The sequence below is a fragment of the Orcinus orca genome, chromosome 16 (genome assembly GCF_937001465.1).
Source record: "Orcinus orca chromosome 16, mOrcOrc1.1, whole genome shotgun sequence".
In the NCBI taxonomy this organism is placed as follows: domain Eukaryota; kingdom Metazoa; phylum Chordata; class Mammalia; order Artiodactyla; family Delphinidae; genus Orcinus; species Orcinus orca.
The window spans coordinates 44,499,398-44,511,724 of NC_064574.1; the positions used below are offsets into that span (position 1 = coordinate 44,499,398).

At 42.6% G+C, this 12,327-nt stretch overlaps 1 protein-coding gene across 4 annotated transcripts in view; it reads left to right on the forward strand.

Annotated features, from left to right (window-relative positions):
* The window catches only part of NAPB (NSF attachment protein beta), a 39,777-nt gene that overhangs the window by 430 nt on the left and 27,020 nt on the right, over nucleotides 1-12,327 (forward strand). The window contains exon 1 of one of the 4 annotated variants that reach the window (XM_033429420.2): nucleotides 8,721-8,849. The exons of the other annotated variants lie outside the window; for them this stretch is intronic. The gene's annotated coding sequence lies outside the window, so the exon portion shown is untranslated. Of the gene's footprint in view, nucleotides 1-8,720; nucleotides 8,850-12,327 lie in introns of those variants that run through there. 4 annotated transcript variants of the gene reach the window in all.

Below are 12,327 nucleotides of genomic sequence, written 5' to 3' on the forward strand. Positions count from 1 at the left end.
CATGTAGCCCTCCCAACGCACCCCCTGGAACCCCACGGCGCTTCAGGGGCCCCCATGCGCCCTCCAGGGATCCCCTATGACCCCCGGAGGGCCCCCCCCCAGCGCGGGTGCGGTGTCCCACCGGCCGCGCGGGTGTGCGTGACCCTCGCCGCGGCGGCCACACCGGTTTGTTATTTCGCCACGAGTGAACCCACGCAGCTCGGGAGACCCGTGTGGGCGTGAGGCGCCGGGTCCCGGACCCCCAGCCCCAGCGCCTGGCCCGCGGTCTTTTGGGGGCGTCAGGCTGGCGGTGGGGCCGCGGCAGCCGCATTCCACCACCCGGTGCCCGTGCGCCTTGCGCCAAGTACAGGTTTAATAAATATCCGTGGGAGGAATGAGTACGTTTTCTCAAACTGGTGTCTTTCCTTCACTGGAGATTGATGTGATATCCAGGGCCTCCTGTTGGATTAGGGATAACGCAACTCCTCTAAGTCTGCGTCATTTGGGAATCCCGTTCATTTCCTATAATTCTTCTGTGCTCTCCTAGGGAAGGTCTTAAATTCGGATTTCCCAAGAAGCAGAGCCTGCATTGACAGTCCTTGGAAGAATTCTGGGCGGTTGAATATGTGAATGATTCAGCTGTTTAGGATGAGAGAGGCAGAAAGTTCGTGGTGGTTTACTCTTTTTCCTTTTGGAGGTGAAAGGTCCTCGGCCAACACCAGAGCATGTTTTTATTCTGAGAAGGACCGGGGGTCCGTATTTAACTGTTGCATTATTAGACGCAGTTTTATATCTGTACAAAATCGGTTTGGAATCTGCTAGTCTTGCCACCTTCGTTCTTTTGGTAATACTTTACCGTTGTTGATAATCTCCAGGAAATGCTCATATGCAGGTTTCATGCAGTGCACGTAGTGCAGGGTGCAAAGATGCAAAAAGGTAAGGGTTCCTGTCCTCAAAAATCTCTCGGGGCATTTATCTCAGCTGGTTTCTAAATTTCTCATGTGATGTGTGGTCTGCATTGTAGCAGTGAATTATAAATTTGTTCCCCTTTGAAAGTTATGGCAAGACATAAGGAGCACTGCCTAATACTCGATGCTAACACCAAACAATAGCTCATTTCTCTGGTTGTTCACAAAACAATTACAGTTTATTTATATAAAATTTAATGTCATAGCACCTCACACTGGGAGGTGATCGTAAAGGCACAGCATTTCAAGTCCAGATGTGCTTCCCTGGAAGGGAATCTGTAATCGGCAGAGGAAAAAAGCCGGAGAGCACTTGATGCTTCTCAGGGGCGTGCTCCTTTCTGTGAAGAGGTGTTGCGTTATTGTTTTCCTGAAAAGTATGCCAGATCTTGAATTAGTAATCCTTAAGGGATTTTAAAAAGGCCTTTTGTCTTTTTTTCTCCTTGGCCTTTGATCACCTGTTTCATTGGCAGGCTGTGTAGGAAGACTTCATCCTCACCATTCACACTCAGTTTGCTTGAAAGTCATTGCATCCTAGGTCTGACCTGGATCCAGCAGGTCAGTTTATTATCCTCGCTTTGGGACCTCGGGCAAGTTCCTTAGCCCCTCTGTGCCTCAGTTTCCTCGGCTATGAAATGAGGGTAAGAGAAGTATATCTCATAGTGAGTGAGGGTTTTGTGAGTATATGCTTGTAAAACATTTAGTCACTGAAGATGGGGATTATGAAATATTAATTAGTATCTTCATCAAAATTTTCAGGCCCAGTTATTTATCAAGGAAGCAGCCAGACAGATCAAGTGACTTTGCCAGGATTTCGGAGCCAGAGACCTTTTGGACTGTATCATTGGTCTTTTAATGAAATAAAGTATCTGAAAGAGCTTTGCACCATGTAAGGGTTATTTATACTATGGAAGACTGTGTTTTTAGTAATACTTGGCTCCAGAAAAACTTGGGGAAGAGGGTACTCAGAGTTCTGTGAGGTTTAATAGCATTACATAATTCTTTGAAGCCAAAAACCAGGCCTAGTTTCTCTCTCAGTGACAGTGGGAAGACAGATTCTGTATCAGTTTCAGTTGTTCAGAATCTGATGTTACATGTAGCATCACTTGCCCCTGTCATCACCCTTATAAGCTGGGATATATGTTACTCCACCCTACCCCTACTCCCTTAGCCTGAGAATTTTCCCATCTACTTGTTTTCCTTTATTCAAACCACAGTGTAATCTATCTTCATGTCAGGCTCCTTAATTAACAAAACATACCTGCATGAGTATCACCAGTATCACCGAGCCCATCTGTTTAAGAGCTAACAGTGCTTTAAAGGGGGCATGTGATGCTGTTTGGGGCTGTGGCAGCCATCATAGGTGCTCAGTGTACTTTACTGCAGATGTTTCACACCACGGACTCATTAACCCAGCTGCAGGTTAAAACCTGTTAGAAGTTGGTCCCCTTCACTCAGTGCTGATCCACCACCCACGCTAGTTTTGTGGCAATACTGTACTCTCACTACTGTTCTGTAGCTCTTCCTTTTTTGTTGCTTTCAGTAAAATTAGATGAAAATATGCATTGTGTATTCCCGAGAAAAAGTCAGTCATGCGTTCTTCTGTGTCTAGGCTTGTCTGCAAGATGTCAGTGTTCCTTCCCCGTGTCCCCCTGCAGGAAAGGAGCTGCTGAGGGATGCAGCCATCACAAGAAGCCACTGTCGTGGTGGTCTGTCTTTCTGTTTGGCTGCCAGTTAAACAGTGATGTGTTTTTGTAGTTGTGGAATGAAATTAAAACTTATTCTTTTGCTGACCGAGCTTAGTATAGCAAAATTACCACCGGAAGAGTTGTGTTTCGGTTTCATTTGTTTCCAGAGATGAGCTATTGAACTTTGTAGTTAATTTCAAATTTTAATTTAGCATCTTAACTACTGGTATGATGGTTAGCTGACCTGGGTCTGACAGCAAGATAGCTTCGCATTTCTCTTGTTATAGGAGACCACACTGGGTACACTGCCCAGCGCACATGGAGAAAGTGGCTTAAGACAGACCGTGGGAAGATGTTCTGGATGGTTAATGCTTCCTTCTCGTGCTCTTGAACGTTCCCCAGTCTCAAAGCTTATAAGGAGCTGTAAATCTGGCAGTGTTGAAGTAAATTTATTGAAAGGCCCTGTAGGGTTATCTTGAAATAACTATAAGTTTATAATTTCTTAGCTAGTTGTAAAAATTGGCAATGTTTCTTAAGCATTATAGGACATTATCAGTATTCTTCACTTAGCTTTATTTTGTCAAAGATTGTGTTTAAATTTTGCCAAAATATGGTGGGGGCATGTGAAAGCATTTATAAAGTATTTAGGTCTGCCTCAGTTACAGTAGATATTCAAATGCAGATTAAACTTTTAAAAAAAGCATTAAGCCCAGATTTACTCAGAGACAGGTAGTACAGTATAAGAAATATATATGTATATTTACTCTTTATTTCCTATGTAATAAGAAATAGAGGACTTCCCTGGTGGCACAGTGGTGAAGAATCCGCCTGCCAATGTAGGGGACACGGGTTCGAGCCCTGGTCCGGGAAGATCCCACATGCTGCTTAGCAACTAAGCCCATGTGCCACAACTACTGAGCCTGTGCTGTGCTCTAGGGCCCTCAAGCCACAACTACTGAGCCCACACGCCACAGCTACTGAAGCCCACGCACCTAGAGCCCATGCTCTGCAACAAGAGAAACCACCACAATGAGAAGCCCACACATGCAACGAAGAGTAGCCCCTACTCGCCGCAATTAGAGAAAGCCTGCGCGCAGCAACAAAGACCCAACACAGCCCCCAAAAAAGAAAAAATAGAATAACCTATATATTGAATAATTATATATTACATAAGGTATATTATGTATGAAGCATAATAATACATACTATTATATGTAAGAAGACCAAATATAGACTCTAGTTTACTAGCTTGGTGACCCTGGCCAAGTAAATAATATTCGCAGCTTCTGTTTTTTCGGCTTTTGAATGAATGGGCAGAGGGAAAGAATTTACTTGTCAGAGTTGTAAGGATTGAATGAGGTGTCAGAATGCTTATTAAGCTGCACAGAGCTATATTACTGCTACTTATAATCATTTGCTTTCCTAATTTGAGTGTCAATGTCAAGTTACAGTTTGTATATCAAGTGATAAACTCTCACAAGATTGGCCTTTTTCTGTCTGCATTTTTGCAGTGTTCACCATATATTTTCTCATTCTTGTGAGCCCTGCGAGGTGCAGAGTCCTTTACAAGAAGTAGGGAGGACTGTGGTGGCCTGTGGCTCTAGGATGTAAGGTCCTGGGGCGTCTGCCTTAGTTGGTGGCTTTGGCCCAGCACCTCCCGCAGCACGTGGCTGTGGCAGGTGCGCGTGGACTATGGTGAATGCGGATACAGATGTTGATTTGTTTTCTTGTACACTTTTGTCTAGTTTCAAGAGCAAAGGTAACAAAGAGCAGGGGAGTTCATGTCACTTTCTTCTGTTTTCTTAAATATGTGTTTGTAATAAATCCATATATGGTAGGAAAATGCAAGGAGTACAGAAGGGTTTCAGTTGAAAAGTAAAATTTTCCCTGAGTCCTCACTCTCCTAAATCTTACTCAGCAGACGTAACCATTTAACTTTCTTTTTGATTCTTCTGATGGTTATTGCCATAAGTCTAAGTAATTTTAGAATACTTCTACTACCAGATTGATTAATTTTAGATAATACTTGTCGACCCTGCCACATAGCTTATGTGGCAGTGCATTTTCTCCTTCACCTCTTCATTTTAGTTAATTCTCAATCTCCAAATAGTATCTTTTATATGTAAGTAACATTTAAATTTATAATTCTACTTTAAAATTTTTTCAGATATTTCCCTATTACTGTGAGTTATAGAGTGGCCGTGAGTATTATGTCCAAACTGGGATATTTTTGAGGTATAACCTAGGAGTGTCCCCGCAACCAGGACGGAGGATCATCCTAGTTAAAGGCGACTCTATAATCTGTTTTTATGCTTTCACTTTACATTCATTTGATTAGATGATAAAATGGGTAAAACTTCCGTACCTTAAGAATTTTCAGTTAGTGATGCTTGTGAGTGCACAGTAAGGAGACTTTGAAAATAGAATCTCAGAGTGTTAATCACGTCTGTATTTGAATAGAGCTTATCGTAAGTAATGGTAATTTAATTAAAATCTAACAAAGTAATAGTTCTTTCTTGGGTTAAAATATGTTTTTCACCGTAAGGAAGCATCTTCCAATTCATTTTTTTTTCTTTTTTCATTAGCACAGGACCGAAAGGGCAGCATTTATTGTGAGGCGCCATACAAGGAGTCCAGGACAGCCAACGCTCAGAAAGCCCGAACTCCTCCATACGGTTCAGCACGGCCTTTTTATTTATTTATTTTTAATTTTTTTGCTGTGTTGGGTCTTCGTTTCTGTGCGAGGGCTTTCTCTAGTTGTGGCAAGCGGGGGCCACTCTTCATCGCGGTGCACGGGCCTCTCACTATCGCGGCCTCTCTTGTTGCGAGGCACAGGCTCCAGACGCGCAGGCTCAGTAGTTGTGGCTCACGGGCCCAGCTGCTCCGCGGCATGTGGGATCCTCCCAGACCAGGGCTCAAACCCGTGTCCCCTGCATTAGCAGGCAGATTCTCAACCTCTGTGCCACCAGGGAAGCCCCACAATTCGGTTTTAATGGGTGTTTTCATTAGGGATTGAATGAGGGCCTTTTCAATAGCTGTCAGGTAAGCGTGACTTTTTTTCTTAGTTATTAGTATATTAACTAATGGATAGCCTCATATTGAACTCTGCTTGCATCCCTTGAATAACCCCTCTGGATTGCAATGTATTATTTTTACTCTGGGATTCTGTTTTTAAATATTTTACTTCAAATTCTTTTATTTACAATTCTTTTGTGTATAGTCTTTCTCAGATTGAAGTATTGATGTCACAGGCACGCATGTCGCAGGTACTCTCATAAAAAGAATTTGTAAGTTTTTCTTTTTTCCCATGCTCTGGTCTTTGGATTTTTAAATAGAATCCTCTTACAGTGAAATCATCTTGGGCTTTTTGGTGGGTATTTCTTTGACAACTTTCTCTTTTTTCCCTCTGGAATTTATAATGTTTAAACTTTCTATCTCTGCTGAGGTCAGTTTTGGTAAATTGTATTTTACAAGGAAATTATTCATTTCATCCAAGTTTTAAAATTTATTTGCAGAGTTGTGCAAAGTAGTCTTTTATGACTTTTAAAATGTTATTGCAGCAGTTATTTCCCTCTTTTTACTTCTTACTTATGTGTTAGGGCTTGTCCCCGTTTTGTCTTGATTCTTTTTCTTTAAACAACTGATATTTTGACTTATGAGTTTTACTGGTTTCCTGTTTTCTACCTTATTAATTTCTCTTTTGCCTTTATTACTTTCTTTTGTTTTTTTCCCTTGGCATTTTTGGGGGGTGAGGGGTGGTATTTAATTCATTATTTCTATTTTATTTATATGGATCCAAATATTCATGGATGAATTTTCCTTTAAAACTGTATTACTGTTTTAATTGCATCCCATAGATGCTGATATATAGTGTTTTTATTTTAATTTGTTTCATCTTTGACCCAGGAGTTCTTTGAGGGTTTTGTACCAGGTAGAAGGGCCTTTTTTGTATCTTATTAATTTCTAGCTTTATTTCATTATGATCAGAGAACGTACTGAGGTTTTCTTTGCCACCTAATATGTGATTGGTGTTCATTAGTGGTCCATGTGCCCTTAAGAAGAAGTGGGTTTTCTCTTTTCAGAGTGTGTGACTTGCTAGAGATCCCTGAGATCTGGTTACTGATTATGTTGTGTAGGTCTTTCATGTCTATATTTTTTGTCCACTTGACCTGTTTTGGACTGAAAGGTTATATTAATATCTCCTTTTATGAGTGTATTTCTGTCTTCTTGGATCTATTGTAATTTTTTTAATTCTTTTTTTATTGTAAAATACACATAACATTTACCATCTTAACCGTTTTTAAGTGTAGAGTTCAGTAGTATTAAAGTACATTCATATTGTTGTGCAGCCACCACCACCATCCCATACCTCTTGTCATCTTGTACAACTGAAACTCTGTACCCATTAATAACTACCCATTCTCTGCTCCCCCAGCCCCTGGAAACCACCGTATACTTTCTTCATGATTTCAGCTATGCTGAGTACTTCATATAAGTGGAATCACACAGTATTTGTGTTTTTGTGATTGGCTTATTTCACGTAGCATAATGTCCTCAAGATTCATCCACATTGTAGCATGTTTCAGAATTTCTTTCCTTTATAAGGCTGAATAATCTATCGTATGTATATACCACATTTTGCTAATCCATTCATTCATTAATGGACATTAGGGTTGCCTCCACATTTTAGCTATTGTGAATAATGCTGCTATGAACATGATTGTACATATATCTCTTCAAGACCCTGCCTTTCATTCTCTTGGGTATATACCCCAAAATGAAATTGCTGGATTATATGGTAATTCTTTTAATTTTTTGAGGAACTGCTATACTGTTTTTCCACAGTAGCTGTACCATTTTACATTCCCACCAACAGTGCACACAGGTTCTAATTTCTGAACATGCTTGCCAGCATTTGTTATTTTCTGTTTGTGTTTTTTTTTTTTAAATAATGGCCATTCTAACAGGTGTGAGATGATATCTCATTGTGGCTTTGATTTGCATTTCCCTAATGATTAGTGATGTTGAGCATCTTTTCATATGCCTATTGGCCATTCATATATCTTCTTTGGAGAAATGTCTATTCAAGTCCTTTGCACATTTTTGAATTGGTTTGTTTTTTCTGTTATTGTTGAGTTTTAGGAGTTCTCTTTATATTCTGGATATTAATCCCTTATCAGGTATGTGATTTGCAGGTATTTTCTCCCATTCTGTATGGTACCTTTTTACTCTGTGAATAGTGTCTGTGATGCATAAATTTTTTTTAATTTTCGTGAAATGCAATTTGTCTGTTTTTCTTTTCTAACCTGTGCCTTTAGTGTCATATCCAAGATATCATTGGCAAATCCAGTGTCATGAAGATTTTGCTGTTTTCTTCTAAGATGTTTTTTTTAAGTATCACATTTAGGTCCTTGATCCATTTTGAGTTAATTTTTGTATAAGGTGATAGGTAAGGGTCCAACTTTATTCTTTTGCAAGTCAGTATCCGGTTTTCCCAGCACCGTTTGTTGTAAAGACTGTCTTTTCCCTGTTGAATATTTTGGCACCCTTGTCAAAAATCATTTGCCCATATATGCAAAGATTTATTCATGCGTTCTCTATTCTAGTTCGTTGGTCTGTATGTCTTTTTGTATGCCTGTATCACATTGTTTTGATAACTGTAGCTTTGTAGTAAGTTTTGAAATCAGGAAGTATGAGCCCTCCAGTTTTGTTCTTCCTTCTCAAGATTATTTTGGCATTTAGGATTCCTGTCATTTCTGCTGTAGAAAGGTGGCTGCCAGGTTTTGGTACATAGATATTCACAATTAATATAATTTCATTTGAATTGTATCTTTAGCATTATGAAGTGAATTTCTTTATTTCATTTGATACTTTTGAGCCCAAATTCTACCTTGTCTGATGCCAGCAATCCCTGCTTTCTTGTTACTTGCATTTGCCTGTTTTAGAGCTGTGTTAGGTAAGAGGATTATACCTGATGCCTGTGGCCATGTGGCCTGTGCTGCCTCGCCCCAGGGAGAGGGCACCTCCCCTCCCCGTTGAGTCCAGGCGCAGTGCCAGGCAAGGTGGCCGGGACTGACTTTGAGGTAGGAAGTGAGAGCAGAAGCTGCAGGGGTCATCTGTGCTTCCGTCATGAGAGGAGTACACCCGATGGGGACCACATTCCAGATCAGAGAGAAGACCCATGGAGAAAGAGCCAGCGAGTCACAACCAGCACAAGGTAGAGTGAGAGAGAGAGAGAGAGAGAAGCTTTGGGAAGACGTGGGGATATTTCTTGTTGCAACAAATCTAACAAACGCAGGTTGACATATTTGGCAAACTCCCGACCAGCTATTTATCTTGAGGCTTTCAGAATAGCTTTATTTTAGTTGTGTCTGTCATATTGAGCACAGAGTTGGGCTTTGTTTGTTTAGATTTGTGAGCAAATCTAAAAATCTTCAGCACATTTACATTATTGGTATGACTAGCATATGGTTGATTTTTAATTCTGTCATTTTGTTATATTTGTTATGTACAGCTGACCCTTGAACAACATGGGTTGGAACTGCGTGGGTCCACTTACGCGCAGGTTTTTTTCACTAGTAGATACTGCGGTGCTGCCCGATCTGTGGAACGCGAGGGTGCGGGCGGGGGACCGCGTGTTTGGAGGGCTGGCTGCACCAGGGTCAGCGCACCAACACCCCGCACTGTTCCAGGGTCAACCGTATTGTGTTTTATTTTCAGTTTTTCTTCATGTGATCTCTTTTCTTTGCTTTTTATTTAGGAAATTTCGTAATTTTATTTTACTGGCTACCTTTATGCCATGAATCTTTTTTAATACCCTTCGCTCGGTTTTCTTACTTAGGCATCTAGTATTTTGTCTGCCCTGGGAAAAATCCATTACCTACCTATGTGCCACTCAGAGAGGGTGTTCTGCTTACCCCTTTATCCAGGGTGTGTGTGTACCGGAGAGGTTCAGTTATTCTTGCTCCGCTTACAGTGGGGTTATGTCCTGATAAACCCCTCGTGAGTTGAAAATGTATTTCATACCCCTAACCTACCGAACATGATAGCTTAGCCTGGCCTTCCTTAAACATGCTCAGAACACTTGGATTAGCCTACAGTTGGGCAAAACAATCTCGCACAAAGCCTGTTTTATAATACTGTTGAATGTCTCTTGCTGTTCATTGAATAGGTACTGCAAGTGAAAAGCAGAGCGGGCATCTGGGTCCAGAATAGTTGTGAGTGTGTCGGTGATCACATGGCTGACTGCGAGCGCAGCTGGTGTCCCTGCCAGACCCATCACAAGAGAGGGTCTGCTGCGTATCCCTAACTTGGGGAAGGATCAAAATGGGAAGCCTGGTTCCTCCTGAGCGCTCCGCCTTCTAGCAGTAGTTAGTGCGGCTTCTTTGATGACTAGGGTCATGGGGGTGGGTTGGGACTTGCTGCCACTCCAGTTCTGCCTCCTCCCGTTTCCTAAGACCCTGAGTTTATTTCCACCTCCGCTTTCTTTCCCTTCACTGCCAAGCCTCCTCTCCCCCTCCCTCCCGCAGAAGCACGTCTTCTGGAGTCTGCCGCCTCTAGCCAGGCCACCCTTCCAGCCCCCCAGGTGCTCCAGGTCTCATACCTGCCTCCTTGACCCCACTCTGCGGCCCCTCCTTGCTGGGGTCTTGTCTGTGAGCTGCTGTTGCTGGGACCCTGCCGCACCCCGTCTTGTGTCCAGGCGTCCCCTCCTGATTTCTAGCAGGGGCTGTGTCCCTGTCTCTGCTAGTTCAGGGTCTTTATTTAAATGAAGTCTTGTTGAATTCTGTCCGCTAGTTCTGCCGTGAGTGTATTATGGGTGGTTGTATCTGCTCCTTGTCGATCTGTGTGGTTCTCGAGGATGTGAGGACGCGCTTGTATTTAGGCAGCCATCGTTGTCCTATGGGAATCGCAAGTCTGACAGATTGAGTTCAGTTTAAAACTTGAATTTTTATAAAGATTGAAATTAAATATAAAAACTTCTCTTGGCAAGTCATGTTGTGTGTGTCATTTCTGAGTTTATCCAGTAATTCCTATTTTTGGCTTCCTTGTAATATTTAAGAATCTTGGTTTGTTTTACTAAAAGGTCCAATCTATACATATCTCTCCTCTTCAAGAGAGGTGACTCCCCATGTCAAGTCAAGGCATTGGGACTATTACAAATAAAGTCCAAGTAGCTTTCTTTGCTGCACCTGTTCTTGTAACTTTATTTCAGCAAGTTATGCTTAAATGCAGATACTTTTGTCAGACAGTCTTTAAATGTCTCAGATTGTTTCCTGTGTCTGAGAATCTGTGATTATTTTTTCTTACATAAATGGAAATAAAGTGAGATGTTCTCAGAAGATGGAATCCCAGGGTCCAGGGCAAAGCACTGAGGCCACCTGTCAAGTATGAGGCCCCTGCTTGTCTCCTGCCAGCTGCTCTGGGGCTTGGAGCTGTGTCTGCTCTTGGGGGGCGGGGAGGGAGGGGAGCAGATAGATGCCTACGTTTGTGGTAGGCAGTCCGACTCTAAAGCCTGCGTGCTTGCACTACTCCTCCTGTTACTGGTTGGTGAAAAAGCAGAGGACTTCAGTCAAGCAGTTACAGGCATTTGGTTTAAGAATTCAAATGAGCACTAAGAAAAGTATCTCCCTGGGGCCTCTGCATTCCACCTGCTGCAGGCGCTCTGCTTCGTCATCAGGTGGAGGAAGCTGGACTGTTTACAGACATATTAAACCCAGAACTAAAATAACCCTGAAAGGGTTAAGTTTATCTAGGAAAACTCCCAAGTTTTAGAATCTGTGGAGATTACAAATATAAAGTATCAGATGAAAGTAAATTGCTTGTTGGAGGGTAAAAAGTAGAATAAATAGTTGTATATGGCTGTGATGTTGTGATATATGAAATATATATATTTGTTCTCCACCCTGGGTTCCTGGCACGGAGCTGGTAAAGGCTTGTAAGACCCTGAGTGGTGAGGGTGAGAGGGGTGTCTTGTTATTCATAATAAGCCCCTTTCAACCCTACCTGGCTTATGCTAATGAGGTGACTCAAGGTGGGTCCTGATGGCTTCAGGATGGGGGCTGGTTGTCAGAGGAAGCAGCCAGTGATTAGAGGGCTGGAACTTTCAGTCCCACCCCCGAGGGGATTGAGTCAGTCACCAGGGTAGTCAGTCCCTCTGCCATGAGCCTTGTGAAAACCCTACACGATGGGGCTCAGAGAGCTTCCGGGTTGGAGACACATGGAGGTGCTGCTCCCAGGGAGAGGATGCTCCTTGGGGGAGTGGGGCTCCCCGGGAGAGGGGGGCTCCTGGAGAGAGGGGGGCTCCGGGTGCCCTCCTGACACGCCTGCCCTGTGCCTCTCTCCCGTTTTGCTGTTTCTCAGCTGTGTCCTTGATAAGAAACCAGTGATAGGAATGTGTTTCTCTGAGTTCTATGAATCCTTCCAGCAAATTATCGAATTTGAGGAGGAGGTTGTGGGAACTACTGATTTGTAGCCAGTCAGTCAGCAGAACGGGGGACCCAGCACTTGCAACGGGCACCTGAAGTGCGGGTGCTCAACCCGCACTTCAGGACATCCCGCTGGTGGCCGCAGGGAATTGGAGAGTTGCTTAGCATAGAAAACCCACGTTTGGTGTCAGAAGTGTTGTGAATAGAGAAACTGTTTCCTTTAATGATAGAGGTATTTTAAACAGACTTTGAATTTTTCACTTCTTTTCG